Here is a 16,865-nt window from a genome sequence, read left to right on the forward strand (position 1 = left end):
TGCTTAAGCTCCAATTGAGTAATGCCTGAAGCCAACTGGACCCTTGGAATTTTGCGAGTCAATAAATACCCTTTTTTCCTAAGTTAGTTTGGGTTGAGTCTCCTGATGTTAACAATAGGAAGAGTCCAATCTAATGTATTTTTTTCTATCCCAGAAGGCCCAACCTAGATATGCACAGACAATTATGGTTCAATGTTAATGTTAGTGATGAGGGCTGAAGCATAATGCCAAAGTCTGTCCTTATGTCTCTGGAATTCTTATGGTCTTAAGTAAGCCACAAGTCCAGGTTCTCAAAGCATTTGGTTAATATTTAGATAAAACAGTCCTGAAAAAAAAACCACATGGAAATTCCAAACCTGGATCTCTAGACCTTTAGAGATAGGTAAATACAGTAATGAGCGACCTCAAGCTATTACTAATATTTCTAAAAAGACTAAAACGAGTTACATATATTCCCTTCATGAGGTTAACTAAAATATAAATTTATTTGCTCTTGGCAGAAATTATGTTTACTCTATGCAGTTAATAGTGGTTATCTCTTGCTAATTAGAAGCTCTTTTACTGTCAGATACATAACTAGATAGCTAGATAGAGGTCCTTGACAGATTTTCCGCATGAGAAAATTATTTTTTAATAAATGCTATATGATAGATAAAATCTTCTAAAACACAGGGTCCCATGGTGAAGGAGAAATAAAAGGACTTTGGCACTTGGTGATGAAAAGAACAGAAAACACTAATATAAGGGGCTGGCTCCCTTTCTTTATAGCCATTGGAGGGGGTGTGGAGGGATATGGAGAGGGCACAGTCCAATAAAGTGCATGGTGGTTTTAAGGGCACTATGCTTCAGGGGTAAAATATGTTAAGTCACAATCTGACTCAACAAATAACTGTGAAGGTTTGCAATGGCACTGGAGGGGGAAAGGTGATACAGAAAAGAGCAAGACAAGTTCTTCAAGGAACTCAGTCTAATGGTCATGCTCCCTTATTGCTCTATAACATTCTTTTGTGGATTCTTTTGTGGTATTCTTCTTCCTCATGCCTCCAGGTGTAACTAAAGTGAGTCTTCTACACGGCCTCATCCTAAAGAAAATTTAAATTCCTATGCCAGAATGTACTACTGAACTTTCATAGGGTAACCTGGGCTTGCCCATGGATGAGCTGAAATCACTGATCTGTGTAGTCAAACCTTACCGATCTGCTCAAATCGCTCTTTAGAATAACATACTAAAAATAAGGACCCTTACAATGAAATACTATCTAGCAAAAAAAAATAGTGATACATGCTACTATATGGGTGAATCTCAAAACCTTATGCTAAGTGAAAGAAGCCAAATGCAAAGGCTACAGACTACATGACTCCATTTATTTGGTATTCTGGAAAAGGAAAATCATATAAGGACAATTAACAAATCAGATTGAGAGTAGGGGAAGGAGCGTAATGGGACATTTGGAGGTGACGTAAATATTTTGTTTTGGTTGTGGTGGTAGTTACATGACTGTATAGGTTTGTCAAAACTCAGACCTATACATCTAAAAAGGGCACATTTTACTATGTAAATTTTTCTCTATTAGACAAAATATATTCTCTAACTACACACAAGGGGGAAAAGCCTTAAAGAGGGTGTGTCTAGGCCCATCCAAGAGAAGGGTAAATTCAAGAAGGACACAGTCAGGAAAGGGGTTCAAGCGAAACTCAAACACTGGAGTCCTAGAAGTTCATACCGATGGCTAGGGGGAAATGTTTCCTTTGAAACCAAAGGAATTATAACTGAAGGACAAAATGGAGGCATGGAACTAAAGACAGGGTGGCAATGGAATTACTGCTTAAAATACCTTTTAAAGAAGGAAATTTTTAGGATAAAAACTTGACCCTTCATTGAATTTTAATTTTGCCAAGACATACAACCTAAAGTGAACACCAAACTAAAATGGGTCTGAAAGCTGGAAATCATTTTATTTTCCAACTGTTGGGAATCAGTCAATTGCTGATTTCCAGGGGAGAAAAATGGTATAATGCTATAGTATTTTCTTGAAATCCTCATCAGAAAGAGTTGCAAGGATGTCAATAAAACAGAGAAACTCTGCATATTAAATTAATGTTAAATTTTTCATAAATGAAACATTTAAATTGCAAGGAGTTTAGAAGAATGGGGAAAAGTAGCCTGAAGACACATTGTATAAAGCCTTTAACACAATGTGACTGAGAGTTTGGCACTTAAGATTTGGGAGGGAAAGTCTCTGCGACTTCAATGAAAGGCTACTTCTCTAAGTGTTACCAACATCTCAAGTTTCACTGGCCAATGGTTCCTCTCTCCTTACCTCTTATGACTCCTTCAGACACTTAGAGTGGAAATAAAATTTAAAAATAATTCCTCCTCAGCTTCTTTTCCTATTCATAAATCTCAAGGCTGAGTCTTCAAAAATCATCCTCGGTCGTGGGCAGACCAGGATTTTCCTAAATTGCTGTTGAAATGAAAAGTTGTTAAATTCTTCTGGAGGATAATTTGGCATTATCTATAAAATTTAAAATGCAAAATTTTTGACCTAGTAATTTTATTTCTAGGAAGTTTCCAAAGGACATATCAGACACATGACATGAAAAATGTTCAAGATTATTCAGTACATTAATTGTAACAGGAAAAGACCAAAAACAATGTAAATGTCCATCAATAGGAGATTTAAATAACTAATATTACATCCCTATAATGAAATGCTGTGTATAAGAAGAAGAAAGCTCTTTATGTGTTGATGTAGCAAACTCTCCAATACATATTATCTGGAAAAGCAATGTACGGAACACTGGAACAGAATGTTACAGAAGAGGGAGAAAGAATATATAATCATATTTGTTTATAATGCATTTTTAATGCATTACCTCTAGCATGTACAGGAAACTAATGGCTACCTATCTGTAAAAGAGAATTCTGTATGGAGGCAGGTATGAAAGGAAGGCTTTTTACTGTATAATAGTCCCCCCCTTATCTGCAGTTTTGCTTTCCAAGGTTTCAACCACCTGTGGTCAACCACAGACCAAAAATATTAAATGGAAAATTCTAGAAATAAACAATTTCTAAGTTTTAAATTGCTCGCCATTCTAAGTAGTATGATGAAATCTCTCGCCATCCCTCTCCATCCGACCCATGACATGAATCATCTCTTTGTCTAGCATATCCACAATGTATATGCTGCCTGCCCAGTAGTCACTTAGTGGCTGTATCAGTTATCAGATCTACCATCACTGTATAGCTGTGCTTGTGTTCAAGTCACCCTTATTTTATTTAATAATGGCCCCAAAGTACAAGAGTAGTAATGCTGGCAATTCGGATATGCCAAAGAAAGCCATAAGTGCTTCCTTTAAGTGAAAAGGTATGGAAAAAACATAGTATGTACCGTCCATAGTTTCAGGCATCCACCGGGGGGTATGCAGTGAGGAAGGCAGTATCCAGGAATGACAGCAGCTAGAAGGCCAGATTGTTATGGTTACCTACTCTCTGGGGCCCCTTTGGTTCCTGCCCATTTTCCAAGCCTGCTCTTCTGGCTTCCTGTCATTTCTGTGAGCTTCTGTTATTCTTCCAATAAACGCTTTTACAAAAATTTGAGTACCTAATATGAGCAGGGAAAATATAGAAGCATTAAATACAAATATAATCACTGTTCTCCATCAGATGATCACCTAGTTTAAGAGACAAAGAACTAAAAACCATGTCTTAAGGAATGGTAATGTCAGAGGACAAGGAAAGATGTCAATGACTTGCAGTCGTCAAGGAAGGCTAGAAGATGTGGCTCTCCAGGCAGAATTTACCATTCCTGCCCTCCCAAGCAAAATTCATCACTCTTTACACAACTGCCTTTTTTAAATTTATTATTAAAATTATCTGCTTTCATATCAGTTCCTCTCATCATCTCCCACAGTCTATGAGTTCCTCAAAGAGATTTTACGAGCCCAACTAGTGCCAGAAAAAGTCATTCATCTATTAATTCCACATAGTGCCAGAAACTGGTCATAAGCATGAGATGAGCTGATTTTCAAGTTATTTGGATAAGGGTAAGAGAGAAGACATGAAGCAACAGGATAAGAAAATGAATAAAGGTTTCCCATAAGTGGAATAGCAGGAAATAAAATTGGGAAAGAAGAGCACAGACATCATTCAGGGCACTGAAGACCACGCTAAGAATCAGGAAGGGTAGCAAACTCGAAATGGTTACAGGAAAAAGTAGGAAGTACAAATGACTGAAGCAAGCTGGATAAAAAGCAACAGACAGTCACACGAGCTGAGGTGAGGCCATGTCTTGCCTAAAAGCATTAAAAAAATTTTTTTAATGCACTTTGCTAGTCACACAAAACAAGAAATCTACAGACTTCTGCTAGGCCATGGAAAAGTTTTTGAGTAAGACAAAAGTAGGATCAGAAAGATAAGAAGAAAAACTAAGCAGTCATGTACATGGAGAGAAAACCAAAAAACTCAGGAGGATGAGTGAGAAGGAATAAGGCTCCGAATTAGGACAAGAGCAGTATTCATAAATAGATAAAACCATTAACTAAAAAGTTCATAGAGAAATAAACAATGAAAGTAAGGCCGTTACCACTTGAACCCAGTGATCAATTATAGAATCACTAAAAATGAGAGAATGTGGGATGTAATAAATAATACAAAAAAAAAAAAATCCACAGGACTTATTTTACTAGATACGAGACAGAAGAAAAGAATAGGAATTAATGATTACCTCTATACTTTAAGCCTGATAGCTAGAGCAATAGTGATGATACTGACAGATATAGGGAAACCAAGAAGTAGAACCAGTTTTAGAGGGAGTTACTAGAAGCAGCTATGGTGCAGTTTTAAGAACACCAATCTAGATAGATATTCCCCAAGCTGTACTTCCTCTTAGTTACATAATTTTGAACACAACCTTCTAGGCCCCATGTCCTCTTTTTAAAAATGAGATTAAACTAGATGCTCTTTATGACTCTTCCAGATCTGATAGTCCCAATAAATTTTGTTTAAATGTCTTTAAAGTGTCACAGAATACTGAGGGGAAAATGTTCCCTATGGATATTTTAATGATATAAATGTCTTTAACAATATACACATATATGAGGAAAATATATAAAAATAACAATGCTTAGTGTTAAGTGCCACATAAATGAGTTTTAAATGCTTTTTATTGGTTTTGTATATTCTGTTTTCAATTAATTGCCTGTATCTAGAGTCTCCAATTTCACTCCCTCCATTCTCTTAAATGCATTCCAATCAGGTTTTTTGCCCATATGAAACTTCACAAAATTGCTTTTTAAAAAAATGTGGGAAAATACACATAAAATTTATCATCTTAACCATTTTTAATGTACAGTTCAGTGGCATTAAGTACATTCACACAGTTGTGATACCATCACTGCCATCCATCCATAGAACTCTTTTCATATTGTAAAAATGAAATTCAATATTCACTAAACAATAATTCCCATTCTCCCCCACACTTCTAACAACCACCATTCTACTTTCTGTCTCTGTGAATTTGGCTACTTTAGGTATCTCATATAAGTGAAATTATGTAGTCTTTGTCCTTAGCATAATGTCCTCAAGGTTCATCCAAGTTGAAGCATGTGTCAGAATTTCTTCCTTTATAAAGCTAAATAATATTCCACTGTATGTATATACCATATTTTGTTTATTCATTCATCCATTTATGGACAGCTGGGTTGCTTGCATCATTTGGCTATTGCAAGTAATGCTACTATGAATAAGGGTGCATATGCAAATATCTTTCCATGTCTCTGCTTTCAATTTCTATGGGTATATTTCTAAAGTGGAATTGCTGGATCATACAGTAATACTAGTTTTAATTTTTTGAAGAACCAATGTACTGTTTTCTATAGCAGCTGTGCCATTTTACATTTCTACCAACAGTGCACAATGGTTCCAATTTCTCCACATCCTTGCCAACACTTCTGGGTTCTTGTTTTCTTGTCGTCATTGTTTTTGGTTTTTGATAGTAGCCATCCTAATGGGTGTGACTTGGTATCTCACTGTGGTTTTGATTTGTATTTTCCTAATGATCAGTGTTCTCTATGGTTTTATCACAAGAACATATGGGCCAACACAAAGAGGTCCTATTGGTCAAAGATGGGATACTTTAAGCATTAAAAAATACATAAATACAACTGATTAAAGAGTACCAAATATATAAATCCCAAGTTCATAACAATACTTTTTAAAAAAATCTCCTCATTGAACACTACCAGGGCACACATTACTTACTCTGAAGACTGGCAGTTAAAAGGCAAAAATTAAGCATTTATCCTACCATTTCAGTACAGAATGTATTTTAGGATAACCAAATAGCTCTAATTGATAAGTTAATTTCTTTACTAAAGAATTCCAGCTAATGAATGTGGAAGACATGCTTGAATTTGGAAATCACTATTTTGTAAGCCCTAGTGAAATAATTGCTGCAGACAATATTCAAAAATGGACAAAACTATTAGATAAAATGGTGATTGGGAACCATACAATGGAAATCAGGCTATCACCACTTGAACTCACTGGTCAACTCTACATCACTGAAATTAAGACAAGCAAACATTGTGTGCCTCCTGATATGATCCAATATAAAGCATATAGTACTACCTATGAAACATTCATGCCCCAAAATGTCGGACCTAAATCTTAAGCCTCTACAGCTGCACTAGCCGCATGTAGCTATTTAAATTTTAAAAGTAAAATTAAAAGTTCAGTTTCTCAATAAGAAGTGCTCAAAGCCACATGAAGCCATTAGCAATACAGACACAGATCATTTCCACCATTGCAGTAGTTCTATTGGATAATGCTACTCTGGAGCTAAATTCCATTTACAAGAAACATGGAGAGGAAAAGGGATAAAGGAACAAATTAAATGATACCAGAAAGGTGCAGAAAGACAAATCCAGAGCACGGGGTATTCTACAGAACAAGTGGATGGCAGGAGAGGAAAGGAAGAAAAGAGGAAACCATTCTGGATTTTAAAAGACTTAAGATATGAAATGCCCAGAAAAGGAAAATTTATACAAAAAGAAAGATCAGTGGATCCTAGGGCTGAAGGTAGCAAGGATCAACTGCAAATGGGCTGGGAAAAATTTAGAGGTGTGTGATAATACGCTAAAACTGATTGTGATGATGGTAGCCCAACTATGTAAGTTTACTAAATATTACTGAATTGTTTTTTAAAGTCATAAGAGACAACTGTTATGTATGAACCTTGTTTGGACCTAATTCCAACAAACTTACTCTAAAAAGCCATCCTGAGATAGTCAAAGAAATTTGTTTATGAAGATGATACCAAAAAATTATTTATATTCTTGGGAATATAAATGGTACATCTGTTCATATTTTCAGAGAGGCATACTGAAACATGTGCAAATGTCTGAGATATGTTTTAATATATGAAAATAGAAAAAAGATGGAAAAAATGAAACAAATAAAAATCTTAATTAGATATATAGAAGTTCATTGTACTATTTTCTCTACATTTCTATGTTGAAATTTTTTATAACTAAAAAAAAATTAATGGCTACAATAATATCCTCTCACAGTAAATGCTCTTAATCAAGTCAATGATAAATTTGTGATTCCCCAATATTGCCGGCAACTAAGACACCAAGTTATTATTTTACTTTTCAGTTTTTAAAATTATTTTAAGTCTCCATAGTAAAAACTAATTAGTTACCTTTATTTTTTTAATTTTTTTAATTAAGTTTATTGGGGTAACATTGGTTAATACAATTATATAATTTTCAGGTGTACATTATCATTTGACATTTGTATTTTCTATTGTGTGTTTACCACCCAAAGTCCAGTTTCCTTCAGCTACCATATATTTGATCCCCTTTACTCACTTTACCATTCCCCTAACCTCCTATATTTGACCCCCTTTAACCATCTACCAACTCCCTCCTCCCCTACTCCCTACCCTCTGGTAACCACTAGTCTATAGTCCATGTCCATGAGGCTCTGTTTGTTTGTCCTGTTCATTTGTTGCTTTTAGGTTTATATCCCAAGTATAAGTGATATCATGTGATTTTCAACATTTTTTGTCTGGCTTATTTCATTTAACATGATTATCTTGAGGTCCATCCATGTTGTCACAACTGGCAGTATTTCGTCTTTTCTTATGGCTGAGTAATATTCCATTGTATATATGTACCACAGCTTCTTTAGCCAATCATCTATTGTAGTACACTTCAGTTGCTTCCATGTCCTGGCCACTGTGAATAATGCTGCTATGAACATCGATGTGCAAATATCTTTTCAGATATGGGTTTTCAAATCTTTGGCATAAATACCCAGCAGAAGGATTGCTGGATCATATGGTAGATCAATTCTTAGTTTTTTGAGGAACCTCCATACTGTTTTCCACAGTGGCTGTACCAATTTGCAGTCCACCAGCAGTGTATGAGGGTTCCTTTTTCTCTGCATCCTCTCCAACATTTGTTGTTACTTGTCCTGTTGATTACAGCCATTCTAACAGATGTAAGACGGTATCTCATTGTGGTTTTGATGTGCATTTCCCTAATAGCTAGCGATGTTGAGCATCTTTTCAAATATTTGTTGGGCGTTTGTATGTCCTCTCAGGAAAAGTGTCTATTCTGGTCCTCTGCCCATTTTTTGATTGAGTCATTTGCTTTTTTGTTGTTATTGAGTTGTATGAGATCTTTGTTTATTTTGGATATTAGGCCCTTATTGGAGGCATTGCTTGCAAATATATTTTCCCATTCACATGGTTGTCTCTTTACCTTGTTGATGATTTCTTTTGCTGTGCAGAAGCTTTTTAGTTTGATGTAGTCCCATTCATGTATTTTTGCTTTTACTTCCCTTGCCTTTGAGGTCAAATTCATAAAATCCTCTTTAAGTCCAAGGTCCTTGAGTTTGGTTCCTATGTTTTCTTCTATGCATTTTATTGTTTCAGGTCTTATATTCAGGTCCTTAATCCATTTTGAGTTAAATTTGATGTGTGGTAATAGACAACAGTCTAGTATCATTCTTTAGTAGATGGCTTTCCAGTTTTCCCAGCACCATTTATTAAAGAGGCTTTCCTTTCTCCACTGTATGTTTTTGGCTTCTTTGTCGAAAATTATTTGCCCATATAAATATGGGTTTACTTCTGGACTCTTGATTCTGTTCCACTGGTCCATGTGTCTGTTTCACTACCAATACCATGCCGTTTTGATTACTGTCGCTTTGTAGTATAATTTGAAGTCGTGCAGAGTGATGCCTCCAGCTTTGTTATTTTTCCTCAGGATGGCTTTAGCAATTTGGGGACTTTTGTGCTTCCATACAAATCTGATGATTTTTTGTTCTATTTCTTTAAAAAATGCCAATGAGATTTTGATGGGGATTGCATTAAATCTGTGTAATGCTTTAGGTAATATGGTCATTTTAACTATGTTGATTCTTCCAATCCAAGAACACAGATATCTCTTCATTTCTTTGTATCTTCTTCGATTTCTTTTAATAGGGTCTTGTAGTTTTCATTATATAGTTCCTTCATACGTTTTGTTAAATTTATTCCTAGGTATTTTATTCTTTTTGTTGTAATTGAAAAAGGAATTATTTTTTCCACTTCTTTTTCTGACACTTCATTATTAGAGTACAGGACCGCTATGTATTTTTTAACATTGATTAGTTACCTTTAAGTCACCATTTGAAACTTCAAACCATTTTATAAACCCACTCTGTATGTTGTAGGGGGTTTTTCAGGGGGCGGAAGGTGAGGGCCAAAGTGGATATACATATTTTTTTCTACTAACTCAAATCTCTATTGTATACTTGCACTGCCCAGGTCATGAAATAAATCCGTCAGCATTACCAGTAACTAGCCTGTGAGAAATATGCCTAGCACCAAGGCAATGGAGTCAGGCCTTTTCAACAGTTTTTCCTTTGTGCACATCTGCAAGCTTTCTATGCACATCTGCATACAGAATCTACAGCTATGACCTGCATTATAATTAATATAACAGCACATCTGACCAGTACCACTGGGTTTTGATTTATAACTGTTTTTGAGATCTGCAAGGGACTGAGGATGCCCTGGGGAGAAAGTACGGCTAATTTCAGATCAGGCACTGGACAAGCTGTAAGTGGTAAGACACTTGTTTTCCTGAAATAGCTATGACATAGCTGAAAGAAAATCTTAGTGTGTGTATGTGTGTGTGTATGTGCGTGTGTGCGTGCGTGCGCGCGCATGTGCACGCTTCAAATCATAGTTTCTCTCCTCCTGCACTCATCACCACATCCCTCACAGCCACTCTAAATGACCAAGATATAATCACAAATTTACATATGAATCCAATGTTAAAATCTTATATAAAAAGCACTCTTTGGCTACCACTGACAGAGAAAATCACTGAAGCGTCAATTCAAGTGATGGTATACAGCAAGTACAGAAATATTAGACTTGAACTGTAGATCTCTTTCATTCTATAGCCTTGGCAGTTAAGATCTTCTTCCCCATAGCCCTCTTATTCCCATTTTTTTTTAATTTTCTTTTACTTCAAAATCTAGATAGAAATCCCAAAGCTAGGTAAGTTCTTACATGCGTTTCTTCAAAGGTTCTCAGGGGTACTTATTGTCCACTTACATTGTTCAATTCCACAGCTACAGCACAGAGTGAAGTGCCATGGAACTCAGCAAGAAGCATATCAACTTGGTTCTATATCTCCCTAGCCTAGAATGCTGAGAGTCAGAACTGTCTGATAATGATACCCAATACAGTAGACACTAGTCACATGTGGTTTTTGATCACTTAAATTGTGGCCACTATGACTGAGGAACTGAACTTTTAATTTTATTTAACTTAAATAGCCACATGTAGCTAGTGGTTACTGTATTGGACTACATAGCTACAAGTGAAAGACTTTCTTTTGTTGTGTTTTCACTTAAGACAATTGTTATACACAAAAGTTTTCTTTAAAATAATTATCTCTTAAGTCTATGGCCATGCCACCCTGAACAAGCCCGATCCTGTCTGATCTCGGAAGCTAAGCAGGGTCGGGCCTGGTTAGTGCTTGAATGGGAGACCACCTAGGAAGACCAGGTGCTGTAGGTGTAAAAATAAAAAAAATAAGGGATTGTAAGCTGACAAGTTCCTTGCAATCTGTGAGGTCAACCAAGGATTGCCTCACCTAAAAAAAATAAAATAAAAATAATTCTCTCTTATCTACGCACATACACACATACTCTCATAAATCAAATCTTAATAGTGCTTAACTGGGTGAAGGGGCCATGGAGTCAGACATTCAAACATATTTTAATGAATAAATATGTTTTCATATTTAACAATTTTTATAATAAATATTTATAATCAGAAAAAGCTATAAACTAATACTTTAATCATTAAAACTATAGATATGAAGACATGCCCCCAAATGGAAAACACACAGAAGCAAAATACAAACTATCTATTTTTTGGTCACAAATATTTAAAAATTAAATAGGCATATGTATAAGGATTAGAAGGGACCAAAAACCAATAAAAATAACTAGATAAATGAAAGGATTATAAGTAGATTTCATTTGCATTGAGTTGCATTAATGTTTGTATATAAATAAAGCATTAGAAAAATAAAATAAGGTTGAAGAGCAATAAGATCTATATGACTGAGCATAGGAATAATCTCATAAAACCTGAATGTTGGAAGATGATTAATCTATATCGGCAGCACCTAGAGGGCTGAAAATAAAGAGACTGAAAAAAACTCAAGTTATATGCTGTGGGAAGAAGGCGTAACTAGAATTGAGAAATCCATAACTAAGAGAAAGAGGGGAAACTAAAAGCTTGTAAATGAGAATAAGAGAGCTAATGGGGGTCAATGTTAATATTCAACTAGTAAAAGACTTAAAATAGTTTCGAGGCTGTTGGCTGAGAGGCTAGAAATGCTCAAAACTGCCTTCTATGTGTGATGCATTCCTGAAATTAGCATCAATTACACTTAATTCACCTGAACAGTTTTAGTGACTGAAACAGTGATTCTCAAACTTCAAAACCTCTAGAGACTGAGAAATATTGATTTTTTAAAATAACTGCTTTAAATGTCTGGGATCGGAAAAGGAGTAAAGACCCCCCTGATGCTCTTTAAGAATAAAATTTCTCCTATTTAATAAAGGTAAGTTTTTTGAGAACTCGGAAAACCCTAGCACTTTTGACTATGGCTCCTTATCTTTTCATAGATTTTAGGAAAGGAAGGGGAATAGAAAAGCTGTCTTTAAACATGTGAAGACCTGTGTCAAGCAATAAAGGATGCACACTTTTGTGGGACATTAAGGATAAGCCAGAGGGGGGATGGTTTCAGTTTGATATAAGAATATTTTAGAAGAAATTGAATCCAAGGTGAAGAGCTTCCTGTCTCTTGGAGATGTCTAAGCTGATACTAAATGACCATTTGGTCTATAATTTCTGTGAACAATTTAACCAGCAATAAGATTAGGTGACCAGTGACCTTCCTTCCTACCTTGATATATCCTACCTAACATGTAGTAGAATTTACCACTGTTACAAAAGAAAATTCCAAGTTCATTGGAAAGTATTTCATTTTACATATAATTGATTCAGTGCTCCAGGATAATTAGATAAGCAGCTCACATCGATATGACTTTTACTTTTACACTGCAAATATCTGACCCCTCTCTCACTTCTCCAGTACCTAAAATCAAAGTTCTATTTTCTCATTACCACCTCGGTATCATTTATTCAACAAATATTTTTTGCCATCTAATAAGTGTTAGGTACCATGCATTCAGTCCAGGAAATAGCTAAACTAATCCTCAATACACACAAGTGAAGAGACAAAAGTCCCAGATCTGGTTCTCCCCAAATTCGGGTTTCAATGACTCGACCTATCCCTGTTCTCCAGGTCAGACTTTCTTGTACTACAGTATTACACCCAATGAAGCCTCCATTTTTCCTCTTCCCCTCCCCCAATTATCTGAAAGATGTATGGGCAACATGTCCGGCTGTTGCTTCCCTCCAGCCCTGACCCCAACTCCAGGTGTCCCTGAGGCAGCAGAAATTGAGGCCAGAAGGATGAGGACTGCCTATCTAGAGGGAACAACAGGATTAGAGGAATAACAAGAAAACTCAGCAGTATATTACACAGTGAAAATGGGCTCAGGATTTCAAAGCAGAGGAATAAAAATAGGTGAGGGTTTTTTTTTTTTTTTCAAGGGCTGGAGAAGGGAGAAAGGACCACATCAAAGCCAGGAGACAGTTAATGACCAAAGTGACTCTGGAGTCTAGGATTTCACCTAGGAGAAGCCAACAGTGCAGAAGTTGCCTCTGTGTATTTAGAAGCTGTTCGGCTATAAATCTCTAAGGGAAACAGTAAAATGTTACTCTAGAAAAGCTGATGTTTGAAGATGGGATACTAAGGGGAGGTGGGGTTTAGAACTGGTACTTTGGGTTTTTTCTTACTGTTAAATATGTCCAACAAACAGAGTACACATACCATTTGAAGAAGATAAAAAGTACCTGTGTTTCTACCTCCCAAATGAAGAGAATTTGTCTTTATTCCTTTTTCACAAACTTCTGAAGCATCCTTAAACAACTAAAGTAGATTTATCAGGGAGTGAGGGGCAGTCTCGGTTGTGGTACAATTTCCTTAAAATTCAGAATGCCCCTGTGCAAATGTTTTATCTCTAAAATCATTCTTACTTGCCTCTTAATGCTTTTTTTTTTTTTACCAGATTAATACATTCTTTCTACACTAAAATTAAAGGATTTAAAATCAATACTAGCATCTATTTAGTCAAACTGTACATGATACCAGCTAATTTCCTATGTTGATTGGGGGGAAAGGGTTTGAAACAGAAGGTCCTGATTCTAAAAATGTCAGGGAAGGGAAGAAAGCTGAAAGCTTCCCAAAAATTTCACACACTTCACCAGTTTTCCCTGGCGAATTATTTGCCTTCATCTATACATAAAAAGAAGTTATGAGCAGAGATACTTCCTTGGTCTGTGTACATGAGCTCACCTGAACAGGCACTAGGCTGCCTGTTCTTTTCATTCTCCCATGTGGTCTTATACTTGGCATTACCTTGACAACAGAATAAATATGCTGACACTGCCCCACACTAGCTTCTAAGTAGTTTTCCAGTTGCCTTTCTAACTTTACACAGGGAACTAGTGCTATCTGAATCCCATCAATACAACCCAAATTTACTGAGTACTTTCTACAGGAGAATATATCTAGGTTGTCTATTTTCTTAATTTCTTCTTGTTAGTTAAATCCATGGGATAACCATATTTCATTACATGATATATAAACTCCACAGCACTAATGATTTTAGGGATGAGGATTCTTTTGCACAGCCATATTTGTCTATGGAAAGTTAAATTCTTACATATTCCAATCTTTCTTTTCTATTCTGGAAAAGAATTCCAATGCAGCCCCACCCCGCTTCCCTGGGTTCTGTTACAAGGAGGCTCAGGATGTCGTCACTCTTCAGTAGCAGCAACTCTTCAGCAGAGCACTGACCTTATGCGCTTAACTTTTCACTTCCTTAACACAATGCTGACTAACTCAGAATTACATCCCCACCCCCAGATGAAAGAACACCACCATTAAAAGAAACAGATTAGATAAAGACCAGCCCAGGCTTCTGATTTACAGATATTTTTAAATTGACTTGTCTCACACTAATCAGCCATAGTTATAACATTATTAAAAATGGTTAGCATTGGGAAAGAACTTCAAATATCATATGACAAAATAGAAGCTCATAGCTGCTAAGTGACTGAATCGAGATCATACAATCAGAAAACGATGACCAAAGATTACGACTATGTTTTCCAAATCATACTGCATTTCTTCATGGTCCCCAACTATAGCAGAATAGGGACAGGAAAAGGAATGTTCATCTATAACAGAAAGAAAAAAAAACCTAGCCCCCTGAAAAGCAGCAACCTCCTACCTAATCTGTACCCAAGGTAAACCCTATCAGAACTTTAAGGTCCTGCTTTGGAGTTCTTTTGCCTAAGAAAAAAATTCTCATAATAACTCTTCAAATCTGAAATGTCTCATGACATACAACCATTTCTCATAGAAGCCACTAGGTTTAAATGAAAATGAAGCTCTTATGTCTTCCAGTGGGGAAATCTAAGATAGCCGGTTTCCCGGCAAGCAGGTGCTCCTCCCTCTATTGTGGGAAACAATCCAGTCACTGGAGTTTCTAAGAGTGGCATATTAACTCTTCCAAGATACCAGGGCATAATTTACTAAATTACTTTTTTGAAGACACTACATGGTACCCCAGTTCTTTGGAAAAGGTAATTAGCCTCCCATGGGTGACTAGCTTACTCCAAGTGAGCACTGTGCTCGCCATAGGATAAGGATGGTCTCTTTTTGTGAGAATGAAAATATTATTTTGCTTGTTATCAGGAGTGATGTTTATTTTTCACCTTAATAATCATGTAAGCCCTTTAATATGTTTTAAAATTGGCAACTACTCCCTTAGATATAACACAAAAGCAGCAAGTGCAATAAGCTGGGAGCTTTAACACGCACACATCTGACCTAAATTCAACTTAATAAACATCTATTGAGCACCTACTATGTGCCAGAGTCTATGTTAGATATTGGGGGATTATGTTGCTACAATTTTTCCATTTGGGGAATGTCAGTAACACTATAATACCACTGTATCAGATTATGAATGGCTATTAATGTATGGCAATTAGTCCACCATGGCTTGTTCTAGCCATTAGAGACCTGAATCTGATCAATGGCTCCAAATTTAAGAGGATAGTGGAGAATTTAGTAATGATATCAATGCACATACCAGACATACTTTATTGATCTGAAAATAAGATCCAAAAGGAAAGGTCAAAAGAATTCCAATAATGTGGAATTAAAGGAGAAGAAAATCCTACAGAGCGACACTGCTATCTCGTAAGGCCCAGCTCTTTCAGGAAGCCTTGCCCAGGTATTCTATCCCCAGTGACCTCCTGTTTCTTTGAATTCCCACTGTATTTATGATATGGATCAGAGTACTCAGTATATTATCAAGCCATTAAAAACTGCCTTGTATAGTTTTCTTTTTAAAATATATTTGCCTTGTCCTCCCAACTATATGGTAGGCTCCACCTCCATGCCTTGCCAACGAGCACAAAAAACTAGTTGTTGACTTATAAAAAACATGTTAAATAAGGGAACTAAGGGTATGTATGACAGAGAAAATAAGATTGTGGCAGAGATATTTTCTACTCAATGAATATCCATGTGCTCCCCTATATTTGTCAGCCCTCTTGCAATTAAGGGAAGGCATGTAACCAGTTCTTGCTTATTGGACCCTGAGCAGAAGTTTCTGGGCCAAAGCATTAAAGCCAATTCACAACCTTCCCACTCTCTTTTCCTCCCCCAAGGATGATGGAAAACCCATAATGAGGTGGTCAAGCCATAAAAATGAAAAGTTTGGATCACTGAGTTACCACGTGAAGGAGAACTGTCCTGGAGAATCACTTCACTCACTGTGAAATTTTAGTGAGCAAGAAAAAACCTTGATTGCGTTAAGCCAGAGGTTTATCCGATACCACAGCATAGCCTAGTGTTATAATGACTGATAGAAATATTAATGAAGACTAAAAAAGAAAAATCATTTCCGTACTAAGAGATGTGATGAAAAGCCCCTAATGAGGGAAGACTATAAAAGGAAGAATAGGAGGCAGACTAGGCTTAATAAAAGGAAGGACTTGCTGGCAACTGGGGCAATATTGGAAATTTCTTGTGTTCAGCCAGAATCTTCAAGCCTACTTGGCAAGAAATGGAAAAGGCATAACTGTGGTCAGAGAATTTGAATTAGGTGATTTCAAAGATCCCTTCAAATGCTAAGATTT

The 16,865-nt window shown here is 36.3% G+C and overlaps 1 pseudogene; it reads left to right on the plus strand.

Moving 5' to 3' along the window:
• The first annotated feature begins 10,965 nt into the window (after positions 1–10,965).
• LOC120612701 (uncharacterized) lies at positions 10,966–11,084 on the plus strand (annotated as a pseudogene).
• The last annotated feature ends 5,781 nt before the right edge of the window (positions 11,085–16,865 follow it).

This window comes from Pteropus medius, unplaced genomic scaffold (assembly GCF_902729225.1).
Source record: "Pteropus medius unplaced genomic scaffold, Ma_sr-lr_union100, whole genome shotgun sequence".
In the NCBI taxonomy this organism is placed as follows: Eukaryota; Metazoa; Chordata; class Mammalia; order Chiroptera; family Pteropodidae; genus Pteropus; species Pteropus medius.